General features: G+C 43.5%; 1 long non-coding RNA gene across 6 annotated transcripts; it reads right to left on the bottom strand.

The window, feature by feature from the left end:
* Nucleotides 1-13,037: 13,037 nt before the first annotated feature.
* Nucleotides 13,038-17,334, bottom strand: LOC123169353 (uncharacterized). 6 transcript variants are annotated; one of them, XR_006484765.1, is made up of 4 exons: nt 17,234-17,334; nt 16,225-16,395; nt 14,930-16,128; nt 13,038-14,838 (listed from the first exon to the last, which is right to left on the bottom strand). It is a non-coding gene; the product is annotated as an uncharacterized lncRNA (long non-coding RNA). The 6 variants fall into 6 exon arrangements; XR_006484764.1 differs by having other exon boundaries at nt 16,225-16,657; nt 17,234-17,315; XR_006484766.1 differs by lacking the exon at nt 17,234-17,334 and having other exon boundaries at nt 13,038-14,058; nt 14,740-14,838; nt 16,225-17,223.
* Between the last annotated feature and the right edge of the window lie 5,589 nt (nt 17,335-22,923).

The raw sequence follows: 22,923 nt of genomic DNA, 5'->3' as shown, positions 1-22,923 counted from the left end.
TCATTTTAAACGTGAGCTGGATCTCGACCTATCAAATTGACATCGATTGTACCCCTAAGCCTACTCAACTTATCCATCCTTGATCAGAGCGTTGCTTCTGACCCCCTGATTTGGAAATCATAATTCTTTTGCATTTGAACTTTGAGTTAGTCAGTTGTTTCTATAATCAGATCTCCTTGCATTCTTTTTCCTCTGGTTGAGTACCGATGCTCACATCAGATCCCTTGTGGACCATTGGTTCCTTTGTTGGATTTTATCCGACAGTGTCCATATTGAATAACCTTGTGAGCCTTTCCATGGGTATATAATGCCTTTGGTAAATTGTATCATCTGCTTTTGAACAATGCTCTTCTTTCGAGCTTGTAATATTTACTCCGAAGTTTGTGGTATATGTTCCTAAGATGCCTTGATGGGTTGAACCTATGCCTTCCTTAATCTGTGTGAACCCGAAAGTTTTCCAAGGTTCATACTCCTTTGGTAATTCACCAGGTAGGTCTTCGCACTCAAATTATTTTTAATAGAGCAGTGAATGAAAGGTTATGCATTGCAGAAGTGGGAGTCGACCTTGAACTTTGCGTTCATGCCCATGGACACGATGTAGATCTTATCATTAAAGCTTTTCTTAAATTAATTATTCCCTTGGTATAAGTTCATCTTATATCTGGGATCTGGCCTTTTGCAATCGTGGTTCCGATCATGTTCTCCTTTAAATACCATTTCTCGTGCAAGTTTAAGCACTTGTCTTCTGCAGAGTAATACCCTAGTCCAACCTCTACTTTGATCTGTCGTCGAGTATTACCCCCCTGGTATCTCGAGATTATCATGGAACTGCATAACTTCTTATGAGTTCTTCATCAAGTACTACATTCTCACTTATTACAGTTTTTCACGGGCTTCGAGTTATTAAACACTCAAGGACATCGATAACTGAATCGAGTCCGCGTCGCGATTAAACAACTCTTAGTAATCTTCTTTACTTGCGAGTTTGTACTTGATCACGTCATTCCTAGCCTAATTGGCTATATCATTATCGTGCTAAATTTTAATTGTGCTACCTGGTCCTTAACCCCGGAGCACAACTTTCGATGATGAGCTAAGCTTACGCCGATCTTCCCCTCATACCATTTCACCTTGAACAACAAGCTTGATTTCAAGTTTGTGTCCTACCCGTGGTTCCAATAACCTTTCGCTTTCATCATTCCTTTGACTTGATGTCATCGTCGATCAATTACATCTTCTTGAAAACCTCTCGACAAATTTGTCGTGATCATTGTCAACAATTTGACTTCTTCCAAGTTGTGTGTCGAAATTCAGGATGAGAAATACCATCCTTGCCCCTCGATGAATTGTGTTATCATCGACAACATTCTTGCCTCCCCTCAACCCAAACTTGTTCATATTTTGTGTTGTATCTTGATTTCCCTGCTATCCAACCTATGTTATGTTCTACCGTGGAGTATTACCATCTTTGATGTCAAGAATGTCGTGAGCATTACTCCACCTCTTAAGAATTCTTGGTACAGTGATACTTCTCACCATCACCATTCTTTCTTGGTCCCCGTGTTGTTTCTAAACGAAATACCGACAAATGGTCTGTGACGTGTAAATTCTAAACTTCTAGCAACCCTATTGCTTTGAAGTTATTGGTCTATAGTTTCATTCTACGTCTATGGCTTAATGAATCATCATTCGAACATTGATCGTGCTACCTAGCCCATATTTCGAGTGCACATTTCAACCAATGTTTAACTGTGTATGTTTTCCTCGAGCATACATCATTAAGTCATTCGATCTAGCTAATGTTATCTCCTTGTTCACATAGTTGTGGAAATCCATCTTTTGGAAATCTCAATGGAATGTCGCTGAGTCCATCAGCCATCTCCTAACCCTCTCTTTGGTTTAATGATGAACTCTGGTTTCGGAACTTGCTTTCATAGTTCATTTTCCGAGAATCTTACAATGTCATCCCGTCAATTTGTGTTGCACTTTTCTTCTCAGACATCCTGAGTCTGAGGTATCCTGACACCAATCAGATCTGAATCTCGGTCAGATATGATGGTTGGAACATATTTCCAAGAGTTGTAACATTGGTCTATTTATGACCCGGTAAGGTGATGTCATGCCTAACACACCTGGCCGGAGGACCTATTGTTATAAGTTTTCCTTTTTAGCAAGGTTAGCTATTCTTCCATGAGGAAATTGTAAGACTTATTCTATAAGTTGTTCCTGATGGATCCTTTTTGTTTCCAAATTCTGATCTTCACCTGTTGACCATGTCAATGCTATCTCAAAGCATGTCTATGGTACTCCGATTTTCAACAAGAACATTTGAAGCCCAATACTAAATGTTTCTTGCTCAATTATCCAAACACCGCTGTATGGGTTATGTCATGATATTCCTCTCCCCTTACCTAAATGGTTTTCTACTTTCTATCATGTCATGGATATGATACTCTGCTTGTCCTTGGGAAGGATATACCCTTGAAATATGTGTTTAAACACATTTTCCTTTCCATTCTTCTGTTTAATCTGATAATCATATTTTCCTTTCCATTGTTTGGTTTAACCTTTCTGGTGATTTATATGATCTAAGCAGTAATATTCTCCCGCTTATGTAAACACCTCGGTGTACAACTCTGTCAGTAAGACCCTGTTACTATTGTTGGTGACATTCCGGTAGCCACCGATGGACGAGAACTTTGCCTATTGGTCCGCCTCGCCTTGCGAGCAGGAAAATGGTTCTCTTCGTCCCTCGCCCTTGGTACCAACATTGTTGCCAACATAACTGACAGGCTATCCTATGAAATGCCTTGCTATCATATCCGTGCAAGATGTCGCTGCTCTTCCTACTCTGAACACACAAGGTGGGCCCATAACCCATAGTTCCACAGGATCGAAAGCTGACTCTCCTGTACAACTTTGATTCCGAAATATTCTTTGCACTTGGCTTCGTATGTAATTTACGAGCTAACTTCCTCACCATGTTTCATTCCGGTATCAGAGGCAACATTATTCTTCATTGCTCTGAACCCCTTCATCACCTGTTATAGGCATCAGCTTGATGCCTACCTGGTTAAAACTTGTTGAACCTCTTTATAGCACTCTTGATTTGTTTCCTGGTGCTTCTAAAATCTCCTTCCTTGAGATAATTACCGGATGCCAATCTTTTCAGACATCCGTCCTTATAGTTTTCCCCTTATACCCTATTCGTAACTATGATGGAATTTCTGAAGAAAGGATGAGGACTTCATCATGATGCCCTGATGCAGCGAATTAAAGCCATCAACGGTATGGATCAACCTCTTCGATGAGAGCCCCAAGAACAAGAAGATTCGTTAGAATTTCGTACCCAATTCTTCCCCCCTTACTCCACCTCTTAAATCTCGGGACGAGATTTCTTGTAGTGGAGGAGATTTGTAAAAACCGAGAATCATGCCACGGTAATCTCCCACTAATCATGCCATGTCATCATGATTACCTTGATAATTGCCACTTGTCCAAAACATCAAGTTCTAAATCAAATTTAAATTGCAAGTCAAACTATTAATTCTCCAAACAGAGAAGAAAAAATGTTCGAGATGTTTCAAATAATGCCCAAGTAATTGTCATGAATAAATAAACTCAAATTGGGTTTTTAATTTGGCCATAGCAATATTTTTGTGGGCCAGCAAACGTTTAATTTGGTCGTTTAAATTCCAACATATATTCTTACTTTTCCCGATCCACATGAAACTTTGAGGGTGGCCCTATGCTACTGCACTGTATTTATGTGCCAAGTTTCGTCTAAAACAAAAATCGTTTGCTCGCTCAAATAAATACCAAACAGTAGCTGAAAAATAGAAAACAGAGTAGAAAGAATAAATCAGAAAAGATCAAAGGCAAATAAAAGCTCGCACTGTTGGTTTGGGCCGTAAGCCCACAGTGCAAGGCCCAACCCATCCCCTCTCATCCTTTTCCTCTGTACACCAGGGGATGGCGTGGCGGCCATCCACCCCGCCATGGCCGCCGAAGCCGCTGCTGTCGGCCATCCTGCGGTCGAGGGGTTGGATAAGAGCAAGCCTCGACGCTCTCTCTCTCTCTCGCCGAAACCCTAGGCCCTCAGTTTTCCCCTCCCTCGCATCTCACACACGATCCCGAGCTCGCCCGAGCGAAACCATGGCCGCGCCGTCGTCAGCCTCGTGCGCCGGAGCCTCCCCGAGCTTCTCGGTGACGATCAGCAGCTTCACCGCCGTCATTTGCTTCGCCTACGTGCGTTGAATCGAGAAGGGCGGCCTTGCACGCTCGTCACAGCCATCATCTGCTCCGCCATGGTCGTCGACCCCGTCGTCGATTCGCGCATCTCCGGTTCATCCCCGACCACCTCGAGCTCGCCTAAAGAACCACAGTGAGTTGCGCCTTCGATTGCCCCTTCTTCCTCGTCGATTCGGTCGCCGTAGGTGCCCTCCCCCGAGCTTAGCCGCCGCGGCCGGAGCTTCGCTCTCCACACTCCTCGCCGCGCTCCCATGAGCCCTGGGCATCCGGCCGCGCCCCTGCGGCACCCCCGCGCGCGCGCCCGCCTGGGCCATGCCCTGCCTCGCCCCTGGAACGCGCTCGCCGTGCCTGCAGCCGCCCGCCATCCCGCTCCCCTACTGCTCCCGCTAGCTGCTCCTGCTTCGAGCTGCTGCTGCTCAGCCTCCCTGTGCCGCCTGCCTCCGCCGTGGCTCGCCCCACGCCTGCCGCCGCCGCGTGGCCTTCATCGCGCCACGCCCTGCCGGCCCACCACCGCGGCCACCGGCGTCCCGCTGCCTGCGCGCCCTGCTCCTCCCCATCGCCCGACGACCTCGCATGTGTTCGGGCGGGCTACGCCCAAGCGCATGCGCCCGTTTAGCCCGTTCCAGTGGCCTTTGTGCCACTGGCAACTGGGGCCCTTCCCCTAAAAAAAGAGTTAAAAATATATATTAATAAAATTAATTAATTAATTAGTTAAGTAATTAATTAACTTAATTAACCTAATGAACTGGATTATTTAAGTTAAATCAGTAATTAACTAGATATGTGTATGACAAGGGGCCCCACCCCCATGTTGACCAGTCAAACATTGACTGGTCAACAGGGACCCCATGGACCCACATGTCACCCTCTGGTACACTTCTGTGTACGCAGAGCTGGGTGCATCTAGCGTTTTAATCATTATTTTCGAATTAATAGTAGTTTCAGAATATTGCTAAAACTTTAGTAAATCATATAAAATAATCTGTAGCTCGGATGAAAAAGTTTTATATATGAAAGTTGCTCAGAAAAATCCAACGAATCCGAATACGCGGTCTGTTCATCTGTCACATTCCTCTAACTATCTGAACATGGAACTTTCCCTCTCCGGTCATCTGTCTGACACAGGTCCGGAACCGGGAAAACATTCCCGGTTGACTTCCCCCTTCACCGGTATCGTGTAGCACCACGTTAGAACACGTCTAGCTCTGCCTATTGTCCTGTTATGCACTTGCTTGCTATGTATTTACTGTTTCTCCCCCCCTCCCTCTTCTCTTCGGTAGACCCCGTGATGATGCTGATGCCCCTGTGATCGACTACGTCACCGACGACCCCTCCTTCTTGTCTGAGCAACCAGGCAAGCCCCCCCCCCTTGATCACCAGATATCACCTATTCTTCTCTATACTGCTTGCATTTGAGTAGTGTAGCATGTTACTGCTTTCGGTTAACCCTATTCTGCTGCATAGCCTGTCATTGTTGCTACAGTTGTTACCTTTACCTGCAATCCTACATGCTTAGTATAGGATGCTAGTTTTCCATTAGTGGCCCTACATTCTTGTCCGTCTGCTGTGCTATACTATCGGGTCGTGATCACTTGGGCGGTGATCACGGGTATATACTTATATACTCTATACATGACACAGGTGGTGACTAAAGTCGGGTCGGCTCGTAGGAGTACCCGCAAGTGGATCTTTGTGGCGGAGCGACAGGGCAGGTTGAGACCACCTAGGCGAGAGGTGGGCCTGGCCCTGGACGGCGTCCGCGGTTACTTCGACATAACACGCTTAACGAGTTCTTGGTATTTGATCTGAGTCTGGCCATTTGGTCTATACGCACTAACCATCTACGCGGGAGTAGTTATGGGTATCCCGGCGTCGTGGTATCAGCCGAAGCCTTCGTGACGTCAGCGACTGAGTGGCGCGCGCCGGATTGGACAGGAACGCCACTAGGCTAGGTCTGCTTCCGGCCGCGTACGCAACGTGCAGGTGTGCATAGGGCGATGGGCCCAGACCCCTGCGCGCATAGGGTTAGACCAGCGTGCTGACCTCTCTGTTGTGCTTAGGTGGGGCTGCGACGTGTTGATCTTCCGAGGCCGGGCATGACCCAGAAAAGTGTGTCCGGCCAAATGGGATCGAGCGTGTTGGGTTATGTGGTGCAACCCTGCAGGGAAGTTTATCTATTCGAATAGCCGTGTCCCTCGGTAAAAGGATGACCCGGAGTTGTACCTTGACCTTATGACAACTAGAACCGGATACTGAATAAAATACACCCTTCCAAGTGCCAGATACAACCCGGTGATCGCTCTCTAACAGGGCGACGAGGAGGGGATCGCCGGGTAGGATTATGCTATGCGATGCTACTTGGAGGACTTCAGTCTACTCTCTTCTACATGCTGCAAGATGGAAATGGCCAGAAGCGTAGTCTTCGACAGGATTAGCTATCCCCCTCTTATTCTGGCATTCTGCAGTTCAGTCCACTGATATGCCCCTTTACACATATACCCATGCATATGTAGTGTAGCTCCTTGCTTGCGAGTACTTTGGATGAGTACTCACGGTTGCCTTTCTCCCTCTTTTCCCCCTTTCCTTTCTACCTGGTTGTCGCAACCAGATGCTGGAGCCCAGGAGCCAGACGCCACCGTCGACGACGACTCCTACGACACTGGAGGTGCCTACTACTACGTGTAGGCCGCTGACGACGACCAGGAGTAGTTAGGAGGATCCCAGGTAGGAGGCATGCGCCTCGTTCGATCTGTATCCCAGTTTGTGCTAGCCTTCTTAAGGCAAACTTGTTTAACTTATGTCTGTACTCAGATATTGTTGCTTCCGCTGACTCGTCTGTGATCGAGCACTTGTATTCGAGCCCTCGAGGCCCCTGGCTTGTATTATGATTCTTGTATGACTTATTTATGTTTAGAGTTGTGTTGTGATATCTTCCCGTGAGTCCCTGATCTTGATCGTACACATTTGCGTGCACGATTAGTGTACGGTCAAATCGGGGGCGTCACAGGGTGCTAGGAGCGCGGTGGTACTTCACCGGAGGGTGCAGCGGTTACCGGTCATCTTTGTTTCGTTGATCTACCGGCGTCGGCATTTGTTTCTCTTTCTTTTTCTCTCGTTTTTATTTTGGGCTTGTTTGTGTTACGGCCCAAGTGAGCTGGTTGTATCGGATGGTTGCTTTATAATATAAAGCGGGGGAAACCCTTTATCGTCAAGCTCCTAAATCCATATTATGTAATAGTTTGTCAGCCAATTGCATATTGCAATGAAGTTTCTGGTTGTAACATTTGTATAAAAGGAAAAAAATCCTTCATGTGTTGTTTTTAATTAATGGATAATAACAATGCACATGCTTTCATGAGAAAATTGATTTTAAGAATTAAAAAAGACATTCAAGTGCTATTATCATTTGCAATGCAATGCAGAATAAAGAGGTCAATGTTTGTGTACCACCTTCTTTATTTTGTGTATCAGGTGTATAGGGTCGAATTACATTTTTTTTATCAACGTACGCTGCAAGTGAATTATTTCAATTATTTTTCTGTTTATTATTGCCTATCTTTCTATCTACTCCCTCCTTCCATCTATAGGGCTTAATGCATTTTTCGAGGCTAACTTTGACCAAATGTTAGAGCAATAATATATGACATGCAACTTACAACAAGCATATCATCAAATTCGTATGTGAAAGGAGCTTCCAATGACATAATTTTCACATTATATATCCCATATACTATTAATCTTGTCAATAGTCAAAGATGGTCTTGAAAAACGTACTAGGCCCTATATAGATGGAAGGAGGGAGTATGTAAAATTTGACATGCAACAAATACAAATTTTCAAAAGCCCGTGGCAACGCACGGACAGTCTACTAGTACCGATATAAAGATCGGATAGGCAGGCCCGGAGCTCTGCTTCGACCACACTAGTATGAGACCTAATATAAACCCACGAATTGATGAGGACAGCGTCTGCAAAATTTCTGGCAACAACTTCCACACTCGCGGCGCTAACGCTTTCCACAAAACTAGCGTCACTATTAATCTTAATATAATTCAAAGGCGGACGCTGCCACGCCTCAATGATACTCAAAGGAGATTGAAAGATCTTAAATCATCCCCTACTCCGTTACCTTTGACGTTAGAAACCAACTCTAGATTGGATTAACAAAACGAAAATGATGACTAGTGTTTTTTCACAAAATTAGCAAAGGCGGAGATAGGTTCCTCCCCCTTACTAAAAATCAGATCATTCCTTAAATGGCGAGCTCTTCAAAAAATGAACATGACGCGATCACAAACCGGAGAATTTAATTGACCCAACAAGATAAGCAACCAATCCGTCCCGAAAAACTTGAAAACATCTTCACCCAAAATATTCCACATTTCCCTCAACGCTATACGCAAAGCCCTCGTCTAAGTACAAGTCACTAAAACATGAAAAATATTTTTATCTTCCACCCCACAGATAGGGCACATACCCGATGTAGCATGGTGGTGAATTACTCTATTAATCTGGACCATGATGCTATTAAACGCAACACGCCAAGCAAATGACATCCCAGAGCTTCATTTTCCCATTCACGCCGTTCCTAGATTGCCCATAATCCTCCTTGTCCTCCTTGAGCTTCATAGACCGCTTATACACACTTTTTACAGATACTATACCGTTCTTCTTGTAGTGTCACGCAATAAAATCACCATCCCCGAGAATTGACTACGCATCTTCAGAATCTCGCCAGCATGATGTGGATAAAACAAACGCGAGATTAAATCCGCATCCCATCTCCCCATCCCGCTTATGAATAAATAAAATACACACTTTAGCTTGTTTCAATTTTTTTAGCTTGGTATTTTTGGCCAGAATTCCTAGGGATCCAAGTATCTCTCCAAATATTTATACTAGACCTATCCAGCCCTCTAGTACTTTGAAGAAATTATCATTAACACATGAGCTGACACGTATCAGATCGTAAAGATGACACGGTAACCGGATGAGATGGTAAGCCTTGTAACGATGCCTCTCGCCCCATGGGCAGTTGCCATCCACCGCCTTGTCGATGTTTTCTTTTTTGCGGGTGTTTCTTTAATACGGAAATAATTTGCTATCCATGGTGGTAGCTGCACATGGCCACAATTTTTATCCCTAATTATTTTGGATGATGAAAAATAACTCTATAACGAAAATATTGTGACTTTGGACCAGCCAGGCAAGCAAAAAGGCACTTGTGCCAAAAAAGCAAGCGAAAAGACTAAGAGAAATGAGAAATGAAACCTTATATTTAAAAAAGACACTTATGCCAAAGGGTCTGTGGTTACCATCATGCGTGCATAGCTATCACCATGCATAGAAAATTGCCTCTCTAATTTAATATTTTGCACAATAAAAATAGTACATCCACGGATGATTTACATATGTTTTGCAGAAACTTCCAATAAGTTACCCCCCCCCCCCCAACCTGCAACCAAAAATTGTTGGCTGAATAGAATCCTAAAAAGGATTCGTAACTCTAGCATTACTCTCTGGAGAATACCTTTTCGTTGTCGTCGAGTAGACTTTCCGTCGGCAAAATAATCATTAGAACCATTTATTCTCTTGTTATTGTCCATGCCATGTTTTTTTGTAAATACCAACTTTCTACTCTATTAATATATTAATCAAATCTTAAAACTTAATATTTCCCTGATTCGACACGTCTCACCCGAAAGCTCTATTGGAGGCTCCTCAATTTGGATATAAGATTTCTCTGAGTACACTGTATTTGTTTATAAAGTTTTTACCGTATTACGGTGAAGAACTCTTCCTCCCATCGGCGCCGTCACTGGTCCGCCCCATCTCCGATGGCCTTTGGGCCATGGAGGTGCGCGGGGTCTTGGCCCCCCGCCGGCAGGAGGGGCCCAGTTCTTGTTCTTGTTAGGTTAAGTGTCTTGGTTTGGGTTGTGTGATGGCGGCGATGTCCCTCAGTAGAAATAATGTCTTCCACGTTCTATCCCCGTCTTGATGATATGTCTAGCGTCGTTGGAGTGCGTGTGAAGGTGTGTTTCCATCGGATCTTGCGGGATTCGGTCAGTGCTGGTTTTCGGTGGATCTGCTTGGATTTAGTCCTTGTTCGTCTTCGTTTGGGTGTTTACAGGTTTGATCCTTCCAATCCACGATTTTCTTCATCAGCGATGGTTACTGCTCTGGTGCGCTGCTCCTATGGGGCCCTTAGCATAACGAATTCCCGACTGTCTAGTACAACAAGGTATGCCTAGATCCGAAGAGGGAGAGCGATGAGCGCAGTGCGCCTTCGGCTCGCTCCATTGTTTGTAGTCGTCGCTAGGTGATTCACGGACTTGATTGTAATTTTTATTATCTCTGATGTTCTTTATACTGTCATGATTGGAGATATATAGATTAGAAGTTTATCAACAAAAAATAATGATATACGAGCGTACATTTATATAGATGAATATTTTATTTATTTTAGACTCATATGGATGAATGTATACATGTATGTATGACCGTTTTCAAAAAATGTCTGAAGCCATATGAGCGCTTGTATTTACATGCCGGTACTTGTAGGCGCGATGAGGATGTAACACACTGGGGGTCCATCTGCCCACATGGCAAAGTGGATAGGGCGATGATACGCGCCGGTGCGCCGGCCCAAATTTGGGCCGGTCCTACATGTAGTACGATTTTGTCTCTGTGAGACATCGGATCGCTCCACCTCGCTTCGTCCTCCTTCCGCATAGGAGAAACAGAAAACTGCAGCAAGCAATGCCGCACCCCGTCAAAACCCGCATGAGCAGCGGAGAGCTTGAAGCACCGCCGGGATTCGCTGCGGCCGTCGCTGCTCGCCATCGCCGCCGCCACTCGCCATCGCTCGCCGTCGCCGCTTGCCGGTTGCAACACCAGCGCCCACTGGTCCGCTCCTCCCTATGCAGCAATGGCGGGGGCGCCGGCTCCAGCATCCGCCGCAAGACCATTGATGCATAGAAAACGTCGTGTGCATCAACGGCTCGCTGCTGCAGCTTTTTTCTCGCCGCTCTCTAGTTGAAGCTTTTCAAACATATGGGCGAAGCTTTTGTGTCAACGATTGTAGCTTTTTGCGTTTCGCTGTCGCCGGTTGAACCTTTTTATATCGCCGGTTGAAGCTTTTTTCTAACTGGTTGAAGCTTTTTTCGTCACCGGTTGCAGCTTCCGCGGTTGCATGGTGGGCGGCCCTCGATCCCCGTCGTCTCCGGTTGAAGCTTTCGATAATGCCGGTTGTAGCATTATCGATCGTCGGTTGCAGCTTTTAATGTTGCGCAGCGACCGACCCACTTTCTCATCGCCGGTCGTAGCTTTTCTCGTCGCTGGTTGTAACGTCGTCGTCTCTAGTCGTAGCTTTTCTCGTCGCCGGTCGGAGCTTTTCTCGTCACCGGTAGTAGCTTTTCTCGTCACCGGTTGCAACATCACCGTCTCTGGTCATGCCTTTTCATCTCCAACACCGGTGGCATCGGATGCGGCGGAGCGGGGGATTTGTTGAGGAGGTGGCGTGGGAGGCGGCGGCCTGCTCACCGGAGGAGAAACAGGTGAGGTAACGGGAAAAGGGATCGCCCCCATGCTGGCAGGGAAGGGAAGGCCGGCAACTCCATGACGGCCTGCGGACGAGATCCGACAGAGGAGGCAAGCCGGCTTGGAGGAACAATGCGGATCTGCCTGGAGGCGCTCAGCGAGGCGGTGGGCGAAGGCTGCAGTCGCCATGAATGAGCTGCGATGCTTTTTTTTCTGAAATAAAGAAGGAGAGAGATGAATGCACGTGCGCGAAGACGACCGGCCGAAGCTTTCGGCCGGTGCGCAAAATGCAAGCGTTTTCGAAGTGGATAGTACTAGTAGCCAAGCCATCACGCATATGTAGCAAAGACCATGGATTGGTAAAAAAGAAAAGAAAAAAAGAGACCATGGATTGGTCATAATAAAAGAAGCCCGTCAAGCCAATTCGCCATGATCAGTTTGTCAAAACAACGACATCTTTAATCCGTGTGCGTAATCAAGGGTTTTGCCGGCGAGGAGTGGTGTTGCTAGATTGGTTTCCTATTTTATTAGTGTCCGTTGCAACACTACTTATTTTAAATATAATCTCAAGTTTTTATAAAAAAGCAACATCTTTTTATTTTTTTGCGAGAAGACAGCTAGATTTTCTGATCATAACTAGTAAGCTTGCACGTGCAAACGCACGTCTCGGCTAATACTTTTTTTAAAGATACACCTTGCGTGCATGTCTCATACTACCGTATACTTATAGTTGTTGATGGTAGTATAAGAAAATATCACACACAAAAACAGCCAAGTTAGCATTTATCACATAGGCCCGAAACCGTGTTTTCAGGCCCTTACATCTAGCGAGAGTTAGGTTTAAAGTTCTTGAATGTCATTCTTTCATAACTTATCTCTATATAAATAGAGATCACTGATGAAAAACTCTGGATACTTTGGTTTATGACAAAGTACATAAAATAGATGTGTGTGAACACCATGTATTTTGGGATCAATGTTGCAACTTGCAAATTGCACGTTATACTTTTTCTCCCCAAGAGAATTTACAAAGGTATGCTTAGCAAGGCAGCATCAATGTTTGATTCTGCAATGTAAGATGCCAAGAAAGCACTCACACATTTTCAAGGCCATATTATTTCCAATCAAACATCATGCAAATTGGCTGGCTTCTTTTACCCTGGAGATGAATTCATCTAGATAATCTTATAGACCCTCCATAAATAAACGTATAACAATAAGTAAACGTATCTTGTTGTCCATAAATAAAGCAAAACATATGATGTGTCGAAGTATATGGTAATTATGAAATAAATGTCAATCATGACATCAGACACAATAAGAACACGAGCAAAGATAAATCAAATGACATGCCATGAAATCTCGAGACAGATTTTCTTTTTAATAACCGGAAGAAGAATCTGGCTGGTCTCTTTCAATTGTGCCTCCAACTTTGTTCGGTGACAGCGATGTGGAGTTTGGACCAGATTCCCTAGAAGCGTAAGAGAAGTCGTGAAGAAATGATTTTACCTATGCAATAGTTCGAACATGCTCCTATTGATCAGTGCTAAGATGAAGCCCCTGCTATTTGTTGTTGCTGCCTAAAAGAACACCTAAAATGATCATCAAGAACATTCTATTGATCCTTCTATTTCCTGGAATGACATCAAGAAGTAACTTCCTGGAATGGTATGACAGTTCTAGTACTTGGGAATCTATTATCCTTTTCATTTTCTAGGCATATATTCTATCACGTACAACCTGATCCTATTTTTTTAATTTTCAACAAGCAGTAGAAAAGCAAGCATGACTAAAAGGTATTTTCCAAAAAACATGACCAAAAAAATAACGCCTAAACTATCTCGGAAACATTCCTCTAAATTTAAATATTTTTAGTGCACGCTGACCTGCAACTCTATGTTAGTAAGCTTGTGCCAATTTATTTTCTTGGTGGCGATCCAAAAATGTTGCCAGATTTAAAGAAATACTGGAAAAATATTTGTGTTATTAGATCCACGAAAGAGGCTTTCTGTGTCACAAGCACTCCATCCATCTCTCACTGTAAAGTGAAATAGCTCATTTATGCACTTTTCGAACTTTAAAAATTCCATGATTTATAAAAGATAGGATGATAAGTCAATAGATGACCAGACAATGCTTAGAAAACGCTAAGAAAACATATGTTTCATATAACAGTAAAGGTTGGACAACTTTAATGCAGACTTGTCTCTTCCGATGCTGCCTCCAACATCCTTATATAACACTGCGGTCGGGCTTGGACCAGATTTCCTGTGAGCAAAAGAGAAGTGGAAAGAAATATTTTATAGAGGTAAATATCTGGCCCAACAATAACTTGGAAAAGGAAATTAATCAAAGTCACTTGAATTAGATTCTATCTGTTTGTACACAGTCAACAGAAACCTTGCAAATTACAGTACAACTATAATATCTAATACTATTTTATGATTTCCAAAAATTAACAAAAAGGAAACCTACATGTATATATTAATAACATAAAAGGGAGATATGGGAGTAATGATCATGGTGCCCAGCTGCGACGTATCTGCAATGTTGTCTGCTGTCCCATTTATAATCTCTAAGAAATTTCGAAAAGTAACTATTGTAAAATATACCCAGCAAGCTACATGTGTAATATCACACGGAGTTAAACCAATGATAACACAATCTTCAGATGGATAAAATCACATCACCGTTGAATAAATAATGTTGCTATCTGAGAGCATGGAAAGTCCGTGACCTGTTGGAATCACTGAATACTAACAGATGTGTTAGGAAGCATACCCTCATTTCATTGGTATTTTCAAACCATGCAGATCGGTGTCCTTCTCTCTATCATAACTAATTCTACAAATCATCATTAGCCTAAAAGCTTTCGAGGTAGTATGTTTAAAAAGAGACAGAGAACAAGGTAATAAACAAAGAATAGTTGCTCCCATTGACTTGTTGTACCTGTAGTTAAATGTTGGGAAAATAATGACGAGCATTCAGTACTAAATCCACTGTAGCCATATCTATTACAGAAGTATCCATCAAGTGGTCGTGTTGAACCTGTAAGCCAAAACAGGGCCAGCTGGTTAAATTTGAACTCTGCTGCCATAATTTAAGAGTTGAAACTTAACATAAGTGAACTCGAAACGACCTGCAGTCTTTTTCTTATATAACAACAACCTTGACAGCGACTTTTTCCCCATCATATGTTGTGGCGGCATGGACTTGCGCAGGAGAAGCACTTGCAACTGGGACAGGGTCGAATTCTGCAAAAACCTACACCGCCGTGAATAGGGTGAAATCCAACTATGTCAGAGTTTCTTCTAAACTAAAAACAAGCTGAGCATAAATCCATGTTCTGATTGAAGGTGAATACTCCGTTGGCCAACAACTGAACTAAGCATGCTCAGTGTGTGGTTTTACTAATCAATACAGCAACCAAGTTACTTCAGCAGGGTGTACAAAAATGCAGTACTGCAATCAAGGAACTAACAGTTTGTGGCAATTCTCCAATCTCTTTCTTTGAAAACTCCGCGGACGTACTCGTATGAGGAGACTGGGCACCTCTTGAGCATTGACGCCCTCATCGTCTGCACATACTCGTGTGGTAGTACAAGCAAACAAGCAGCTGATCCTCATCCACAAAATTATGCAATCTTACAAACAAACAGATAAATGAATATGTAGGATGCAGGTTGGCAACTACCATGAATATGTAGGAGTGTCACAACATAAAAGGTGCTACAGTGGCTCATGGAGGAAATCTGAAGAAGATAATCATTTTGGTTTAGAAAAGAGGCGAAATATGAAGATAATCATTTTTGGTTCAAAAAAAAGAAGCGAACTCTGGAGAAGAATATTATCCAATGCAAGTAGGATGAACAATTGCATGAGCTTATCACTATTGACATTAGCTTAGTATAAGATTTAACATAGGTAGTCAATGTGGTCATTTTGGTTCAGAAGATAGCCTCAAGCTTCTAGCTTTGCATACATTTACAAATAAAATATGAATAGTAATGCTAAGTGGCTAGTCATGTAAAAAATATGGAAGATGGTAGAAGATACAACACATGATTGGAGATAATTTTGTTGTTTATTAGGGCAAAATTTCTAAGCAAGCACAAACTGTACACATGGTGTGTCAGAATGGTAGGAGCAAAAACTCACCAGTGGTCAGAGTCACCCAGACACCCAGGCGCGTCTACTCTTCCCTTGAGCGTTCTCGAGTGTCGCTGCTACAACAACCTCGGCAACGTCGGTGTCCTTCTCCACCGCCTCACCTGCATCCTTCCCATGCTTCAGTGCAACTGACCAAGACCATCTCCTTTCTTTCCTAACATCGGATGCCTGGGCAAGGAGCGAGTACATGTAGGATTTTGAGGAGCAAGGCACGTTGAGCAAACAAGGTTATATAGATTACGAATTTAATATCTGGCATATTACCTCTTATATTTCTGAAGCAAGGAATCACACAGAAAAGTATAGACAATCTTTGGTAAAAATAAGATAAGTGAAGCAATGCATGAATATGGCTGTTGTAGCATACGCATCATACACTACTCCCTGCAGCCGGTCGTCCAGTCCATATCCTAGTATATGTTTAAAGTAGCCACTCTTGCAAAAATCAGGACAAAAAAAGGTGATTGGTGAGTGCTTTGCTAGATTGTAAAAATTATGCATCGTAATGGAAAGTGAAACTGTAATGAGATGAAAATGGACTTAGATGAGAGGACGAAAGTAAGATGCAAATGAAGAGTGAAATAAAACAGAACATTCTCTGTTGCCGCAACTGGTTCCTCTGTTCAGTAGTGCTTTTAGGGTCATAACAACCCAGCAAAAACTCCCAGACTTCCCCTTTGATATTTGGGTGGACACCCTGTTCGCATAACCAAAATAAAGACAACATCCTGGTTCAATTAATCTGAGCAGTCGCAACATGTGCATAGAGGCAGTATATATGCCCCAAGGGATACTAACAAAAGCCAAGAAAATGGATAGTTGTTGAAAGGGTAGAAAACAGTGTGAAGGGATGCACCTCCAGGAAGTAAAGAAGTGTCACTGATGAGAATACAATGGAGTGGGCTACGTGGCAGTGTATTTACCACCAATCAAGCAAGCATGATTCAGAGTATTCCCACTGAATCTTGTATCAGTTGGAGAAACAAACTGATGGAGCCAGAATGTCGAAATATGCTCTGAACCAAGCAAATTCCTACAAGTTTTATTTCTCATGAATAATTATCTATCGGCTGTATATGTAACAGTGTCTACTGCCCAGACCCTTTTTCAAAAAGAACTGTCAACTGTCCTGAATGTTATTTGTAGCAGTTTGACTGCAGGTGTTGTCACACATGATACATGACATTTACCCTACCCGGGGTGTGAGATCGATACAATATGTCACTGAGCTAATTACGCTGCTGGTGATGAAAGATAGATAGATATAGCTCACCCCACGTTGTACTCTCATGATCATTCCAGCTGCGTCTAGACAACCCTCCTCGTTGAACAGCAGCTTCCATCTCCTTGGAGGACTCGGCGTGCGGCGAGGCTGCCAAGGACAAGAAGGAAAAATCAATATAAACCAATTGATGACCAATAGACATCTATCATTAATCTCTCTCTCTCTAATCAGCTTTGGGGACTCTGAAATTTCATATGCATATATATAGGGATTTATGCTTCTGTTGTAATTGGATCGCGTAGATGTTCAGACGGAACAATTCATAATGCAGAAAACGAATACGTGGGTTGAAGAAAGGACAGAAGCTGAGGGGATCGCGTGCGTGCCTTGGGCTTGAAGATAAGAGCGGTGGAGGGCAGGGCGGCCAGCAGGGAGGAGACCTGCGGCTCCGGCGGCGGCGACCTGCGGCGAAGGGTGGCTCTGGGGCGGCGGCTGGGGGACCTGCGGGCCGCGGCGAAGGGCGGCTCCGGGGCAGCGGCTCGGCGACCTGCGGGCCGCGGCGAAGGGCGGCTCGGCGACCTGCGACCCGCGCCCGGCTGCGGGAGGAACGGTGCGGGAGGAGGAACGGCGCGGGGGCGCGAGGTCGTGCGGAAGGAACGGCGTGGGGGCGTGAGGTCGTGCGGGCGGGATGAGAGGTCGTGCGAACGTTTTTTTTTTAACGATCGATCGACTGTAAGTGGCTTAATTGCGTGGCTTGTTGAGTTAACCACAGAAGGATTACGGACCATCAGATTTTGTAGATGAACGGATATAATTGCTTGGATATGCCCCCTCTCTTTCTTTTATAGGGGTATACTAGCACAAATGCCCGTGCGTTGCACCGGGCGAAAAAGGGGCATAACTGGCTTCATGTTCCATTATGCACCATTTTATATATCCAATTTTAATAAACATCGATAATAAAGTTAAGCAGATTAGTGTCTTTTATAGCATAGAAAACATGCCCGTGCGTTGCAGCGGGAGTTTTAAAAAATAGCCCATGGTCCTAACCTTATCCAATAAGCATGGCTAAAGACACCCCCACCCCTGAAGTTCAGAATCTAAAAAAAAAAAACAGTTTTGGTTTGCAACTTCCTTCTTACGAAATACAAAGTGAAAGCGTAAACTTACGAGGAGAAGCGTATTGTGACGGTAAACCCGACAAAGTCAATCCATGAATTATTATTAGGGAGAGACTAACAAAAAAGCCCGTGCGTTGCAACGGGTACAAAATGAATTTGACAATTCATATGGTATTTGACTGTTTACCTCCCGTGGTGAACTATAGCACCCAATCAGTCGGCTTCTGCCTCGACTTATCTTTCGTTTGGTGTAAAATTGCCGGGCATTCGGCAGCCATGCTACTATTGAGATGCAACACTCATCCTTGAAAAAAAATAAAAATGATACCCCCTCCTATCTAAAATAAAATAAGTGTCACAGTTTTAAACTGGGTTTAGTTCAAGACTACGATACTTATTATGGATCGGAGGTGGTATTACTCAGATATGTGTATGTGAAAGTTGACATATAAAATTTTCACCATATATGAACCACAAAAATACATATGCAGGAGGAACATTAGTCTACTTAAGATCACTCGACATGCTAATGCTGCTAGCCACACCCTTGCTTGTATAGGACGGGCGCAATAGCGAACTGTGTGTTGGCTTTGAAACTTCCCCGAAGAGATAGTAGCATAGTTAAGTCTAAATGTAATCATCTCGTTTGATTAATGAAAGTTCCTTCTTTCGCAAAAAAAAGGAACTGCAAAAATACAAAAATACATTATTGATCAAGCTGATTAGTCATGGTATAATACATGCCACTCATTGTAGATAACATTGAGAAATTATCCAAATTTTATTGTTGGATTTGGATCGAAATAAACTTAACTTAGGTCTGAAAACTAAACAAACTTCCTTCAAAGTGTGAAATTATCTGCGCATACTCATACATGCTCAGTGGAAGCAAACCTTTTAGCAATAATGATATACTATCACATAGTATCTCTATCTAGATCTCTAAATAGTTGAAAAACACATGTACATATATTATTGGCTCTAAGTAATGCAGCGACAAATATATTTACTTCGGATAGACCTTGAGTTTTTTATGGAGACGACGACAAGCGTGAGTAATTGTGGATATAGATTGTGACAGATGTGGCACTAATAGAAAATAAAAAGTATCTTGAAGTATAATTCAGTTTAGTTAATGTCAATACTGCATCTAGCTATTTGCTTCATGCACATAATGACATATGCATAGGAACACACCTGAGGACGTGACGTGCTCGAAGTTGTTAGTACTTTTATCTCGGTCCGCCTGCAGTAATCATCCGTACATGCATCTAGCTGCTTGCCCTCAGTTGATAAGCATGCATCCAGCTAATCGTCATCCGGTGCCCTGATCACCCAGATATTACTTGTGGCATTGGTTATAGCGGCGGCGGCCGCGGTGCTTCAATGTGATAAAGCCATCTTTCCTGGAGTTTCCAGTCAAGGAAGACGACATGGTGATTTGTGAGTACAGTATGGGCAGAGGGCGGCGCGGGAACGGTGCAGGCGCTCGACGACGAACGGTAGCCAGAGCAGCGGATCAGTGGTGGATCAGGTTTTTCTGGATCATGATCTCGTGGTTGTATGCATTGGTTTTCTAGTTCCCATATGGCCGTATTGTTGGCGGTCAGAAGGACCAATTGACGAACCAGCTGAACGAGCAACTTCGGCCAATGGCGTTTGATCGATCTCAAAGTCTTCAATTGTGTGCTGATCAGACTGTATTATTCACGTACATGAGAAGATAATCAAATCGTTCCTTCTAAATCATGGTTGGCTCCTTGACACGAGCCACCACACCTCAAAATGGGGTTGCGCGCCCGCGCCGCCGCTGTCTTAGCAGCTCCAATTGACCATGGTTGTCCGCTGGACCGGTGGGTTCTCAAAAGCAGCGATGGCAGCGCCCCCGCGTCCTCGCTTGATGAGATGGCTGATGTGTGCGACCGTACACTACCGCGGTCTCATGGTCGAGATGAAGTGCCCCGTCAGATCGGCCGTCAACCGGCTCCTTCCGCCTCCAGGGATCCACCTCCTCCCCTTCTCTCTTTCCTGAATCTTGAGCCCATATTTATGGGAGGGTCAAGGGAAAACTCCAAACTGATCGAGAGTCCGCCCTCGTCTTAGCTCTCTGATTTCTATTTGTTTGTTGGGCTAGGTGGACCAGAATAATGGGCTGCCTAGGTTGAATCTAATATTTGAGGACGCGAGATGAAAGCTGACGTACGGACAAGTCAAGACGGACGGAAATTCTAAAATTTAGTACCACCTTGAATATATTTTAAATTCAAACTGAAAGCGTAAAATCACGGAAAGAAGCGTATTGTGACGGTGAACCCGACAGACCCATGTGTTGCAACGGGAGAAAAATGTTCAATTTGTATGTAAAATTGTTAAATTTATGTAAAAAAAAGTTCAATGTATATTCTTCTAAAAATACAACGTATATCAAAAATAAATAAACATTTGGAATTGCAAAATTTGTTCGAATTTTCGATATTTATTGACGATTTTAAAAACGTATTCATATTCAAATATTTTAAGGAAAATCGTCCACACTTGTTTCCAAGAATTGTTGAAAATATTTAAGAAAAATAAATAGACCTGTCGCTAAACTACTTTAACTGGGGCGCTGCAATTTGAGCATAATCAACAGCTAGCTCATGTGGTTGGCGTCCCTGCTACCTAGCGTGAGGTCGCGAGATCGAACCCATCATGTGTGGTTTTGTTTTTCGTGCTATTTTTACGTTCTTGTTTCCTGGTTATGGGCCGGCCCGATTACATATGCGAGGTTTCAGCCAAAGCTCGACTGGGCCGGCCCGATTACGTACACGAGGTTTCATCCAAAGCTCGACTGTTAGAGCTCTCGGGAATAGTACCACCTTGGATTTTTATTTTGTCTACACGAATTGTAAAAGCGTATTACGACATGAAAAGAAAGCGTATTGTGACGGTGAACCCGACAAAGTCAATCCGTGGTTTATTATTATTAGGGAGAGATAGCAAAAAGGCCCGTGCGTTGCAACGGTACAAAATGAAAATGGTTATAAACTCAAAATACAATTTACTATTTAAATAATGTTGCAGGTAGCATAACAATATTAGAAGTAAATTAAAGTACCAAGGACCATATTCTTGACACAAAGAGTGATAATTCGCTAATACTTCAAGAAAGAAAAGAAATTCCCTGATGTTAGAAGCAAAATGATGCACCTCGTGTTCGTGTTTCACTTGTGAAGCTAACGTGAAGCTGACATCAAAACAGGAAGTAAAAAATCAAAGATATTAAAAGGCTTAGTAATCAAAGGAGATAAGCAACGTCCAACAAAAAGAGAAAACATTACTATTCGGAGTAATTGCATACCAGTCACGCCTTAAACCATTTGGTACACAATGATTGTCGCATATAAGGAGTAAGTATATTTCCTTTTTTTGAAAAACTTTCAATACTAGTAGAACGCCCGTGCGTTGCCACGGGCTTTTGAAAACATTAAGATGCTACTCACTTAGTTATGATAACCAAAAACAATGTCGTCTAAACTAAGACACATTTTTTTGACAATCAGCTAACACACATCATACTATCAAACACAATAATATTAGAGCATATACAGCTATGGTCCCCTCAAATCCTACTCAAACGTTCACGACGCACTCGCCCGGTCAGTGACCGAACAGGAGAGAGGGAAAGGGTGACCCAACCGGACTCCTCATATCATCCTTATAACTCATGGTTGTCCGCAAACTCCCATATTGACACCAAATATGGGGAGAATATTAGGGCTCGCGGATGCATCGGGTCAATCTGTCACGTAGGACGCGACCCACCCCGGATAACCTTTTCTTTCTGTTCTTTCTCTCTTTTTTCATCTCCACCAATCACATGCAAGTCACTAGACATATGAGGGACAAAATGAGGAGTATGTATGCATGGACGGACAAATAGAGGCTAAAAATAGACACTGACCGGGCGCATTCGTGGACGTTCAGGGGGGCGGATTTGCTAGATCTGACTATAGATGCTTTTATTGACAACTCAAATAAAAATGTTTTTTGTAATGGGTTGTGTTTTACATAACTTATTCGTGCAACCCTCCTTCGCTAGCCAGTGAGAAGATCCATTAGTCGAGTATCTCACCCATGCCACCCTAAACTCCTCCCTTAGTCGCATTAACTCCTTTACCTCCTCAACAATAGGCCATAGATTTATCTATCAAATTTTGAGCTTCTTAATGTGCCAGTGTTTTTGAGTCTATCTCCAAGATAAGCTTTGCCGCGTCAAATTCACGAGCAAGCTGAGCACCGCGTCAACAAGCCTTGAGTTCAGCCAATTCATGGTCCATGGCAAAGGAGACAAAATGGCATGTGCACCGCCTAAGAAATGTTATTGAAACCAACCAGTAGTTGAATGATTAGAATAGTGGCGGTCCCATCCATGTGTGAGTGCATGTGTGTATTGATGGTGTGCATACACTATTATCCATATTTCTTTAAACTTTTATCAAGACATAGAACAATTTTTATAATTTGCCTTTTTCTTAATTCAAATACAAACACATCATAGAAATATAGAGCTCGTGTCGCTATTCTCATTCCCTAGCCGGCTGGTTCTCCATAGGGAGTACTAATGCACACTTTCTA

Source organism: Triticum aestivum, chromosome 7D (assembly GCF_018294505.1).
Source record: "Triticum aestivum cultivar Chinese Spring chromosome 7D, IWGSC CS RefSeq v2.1, whole genome shotgun sequence".
NCBI lineage: Eukaryota > Viridiplantae > Streptophyta > Magnoliopsida > Poales > Poaceae > Triticum > Triticum aestivum.
The sequence above is the reverse complement of the archived record's forward strand: the minus strand, read 5'-3'. Positions and strand labels throughout refer to the sequence as shown.